This window comes from Sander vitreus, unplaced genomic scaffold (genome assembly GCF_031162955.1).
Source record: "Sander vitreus isolate 19-12246 unplaced genomic scaffold, sanVit1 ctg381_0, whole genome shotgun sequence".
NCBI classification, from domain to species: Eukaryota; Metazoa; Chordata; class Actinopteri; order Perciformes; family Percidae; genus Sander; species Sander vitreus.
The window spans coordinates 4,576-7,500 of NW_027595510.1; positions in this window are offsets into that span (position 1 = coordinate 4,576).

Below are 2,925 nucleotides of genomic sequence, written 5' to 3' on the forward strand. Positions count from 1 at the left end.
CGCAGCTGACGCCACGCAGCTCACGCCACGCAGCTGACACGCCATGCAGAGACACGCTCACGCCACGCAGCTGACACGCTCACGCCACGCAGCAGACACGCTCACGCCACGCAGCTCACGCCACGCAGCTCACGCCACGCAGCTCACGCCACGCAGAGACAAGCTCACGCCACGCAGCTCACGCCACGCAGAGACACGCTCACGCCACGCAGCCAGTGTGCAGGAGGCCTAAATCAGTTTTTAAAAACAGACTGGACAACATTTAATATTTTAGTTACTCTGATGGTGATGATTCTGACTCTACCTGTGGACAGCCATGATGCTTCTCAGTATTAACCCTTAATTAACCCTTTATTAACTCTTAATTGACCCTTAATTAACCCTTTATTAACCCTTAATTAGGAGTAAAATGTGTCACCTTGCTGCCTCCGTCTGCACCGGCTTCTGTTCCTGCAGCAGCAGATGATGATGTGTTGCTCTCTGGTTCTCCAGCAGGGGGCTTCTCAGCTCCAGACAGCTACACACACACACACACACACACACACACACACAGACACACACACACACACACACACACACACACACACACACACACAGACACACACACACACACACACACACACACACACAGGAAGAAGAGAAGATGAGGATGAGAAACTGAACACATGATTTGATCTGATTATCTGATTCCTGTCAGAGATCTCGTTACAAAATCATAAAAAACTTCAGAACGTTTAAAAAAAAAGATTAAACACATGAACTGCAAAACAGTTATTGCACAGCTGCCAATCCTCCCCCCCCCTCTCTCTCTCTCTCTGTCTCTCTCTCTCTCTCTCTGTCTCTCTGTCTGTCTCTCTCTCTCTCTCTCTCTCTCTCTGTCTCTCTCTCTCCCTCTCTCTGTCTCTCTCTGTCTCTCTCTCTCTCTCTCTCTCTCTCTCTCTCTCTCTCTCTCTCTCTCTCTCTCTGTCTCTCTGTCTCTCTCTCTGTCTCTCTCTCTCTGTCTCTCTTTGTCTCTCTCTCTCTCTCTCTCTCTCTCTCTCTCTCTCTCTCTCTCTCTCTCCTCCCTTCTCTCTCTGTCGCACACCCTGAGGTGTTGTCATGGCGACGGGATGGAGGGGGTGAATAGGGGGGATGAAGCGCTTTGATACAACTCTGAGGATTTCAGTCTGTGAATCCAAATGAAGCTCCGTGTCTGTGTGTGTGTGTGTGTGTGTGTGTGTGTGTGTGTGTGTCTGTGTGTGTGTGTGTGTGTGTGTGTGTGTGTGTGTGTGTGTGTGTGTGTGTGTGTGTGTGTGTGTGTGTGTGTGTGTGTGTGTGTGTGTGTTTGTCTCTGAGCCTTTCGTCTCTTTGTGATGTCTTCACGTCTGCTGCCTCGTTGTAATTCTCCGAGCAGCACAGAGGACGAAGAAAGAAACGACTCTCTTTATCGCCGTGCCAACCCTGCAGCCTGGCAACAGCCAATCACAGCTCAGCTCTGACGCAGGGCTTCTTTGCATAGCAACAACAGGGAGAGAGAGAGAGAGAGAGAGAGAGAGAGAGACAGAGAAATGGAGAGAGAGAGAGAGAGAGAGAGAGAGAGAGACCCAACGTAAAGCTAATAGGACCATAGAGCTCACCAGTCCCGCCCCTCCTCTGAGAGACTTTGGGTTCCTGAAGTAAATGTCCCGTCATGTCTGCCGTTGACGTCTGTAAATATCTGTATATAAAGAGTTTGAGACCGTGTCTTAGGCTAACCAGACGCTACGTGACTCATACGCGTACAACACATCATTTAGAGTAAACAAACGAACAGAAAATCCCCAAAAAGTCAAAGGTACAAGGTACATATCGTCATCTCAGAGCGAAGGAACTACTCCTCCCATAAACCACCGCGCACCACTGAATACAGGAAGCTAACGTTAGTTTAGCTAACAGCTTATTGGGCTAACTGCTAGCTGAGACAGCACGTAATAACTTTAAAAGACCCTCAAAATAAACCTGAAGATAACCTTTAACATATATAACGTCTGCTACGTCAGCTGTAGACGGCTTCACCCAGCGTTTAGTTTGAGTTCACGTTATTTTAGACTGAATCAAGCTGTCAGCTAGCAGTTAGCCCAATTAGCTGTTAGCTAAACTAACGTTAGCTTCCCGGCGGAGGCTAACGTTAGAAGCGTGGAGCAGATCGTGAACCGTGCAGTGTCGTAAATCATCGTGACGGATCGTGCAGGCAGCAAAGATCGGGTACTGACACCCCCCCCCTCCTCCTCACCAGCATGAGCTCCACCAATCACAGGCTTCACTGTGGGATTGTGGGTAATGGAGTACTTATCCAAGACATCGTGAATAAAAGACATTTATCTCAAAACAAGGGTAGTGCCCCATGATTTGTGGCGTCTATATGAGCATATATAATGGCTGAGTCATGTCGTAGCTGGTTTTAAGTCTGCCATCGCTACGGTTACCATTTAATGGCTTATACTGCAAATGTCAATGGAGAAATAGTATTATTACTGACGGATCGCTGTGGGCTATTGTCCAGCTTGTATTTACCTTCACTAAAGTGCTCGTTTTGCTGCTGACAGACTCAGATTATTATTCTTAGTGTCTGACACCATTATGAAAGGATCCCTACAGAGATAGACCTTTAAAACCTCTTTGAGACCTTTCTGTTTAACCAGAAACAGCTCTGAAGTTGCTAGCGCTAAACCCACCAGACTCCATGTAAATAATCAGGACTTTTAGCGTGTATAGAGCCAGCATATCTCCACCAGACTCCCTCCTTCCTTCCTTCCTTCCTTCCTTCCTTCTCTCCTTCCTTCTCTCCTTCCTTCTCTCCTTCCTTCCCTCCTTCCTTCCTTCTCTCCTTCCCTCCTTCCTTCTCTCCTTCCTTCCCTCCCTCCTTCCTTCCTTCCTTCTCTCCTTCCTTCCTTCCTTCCTTCCTTC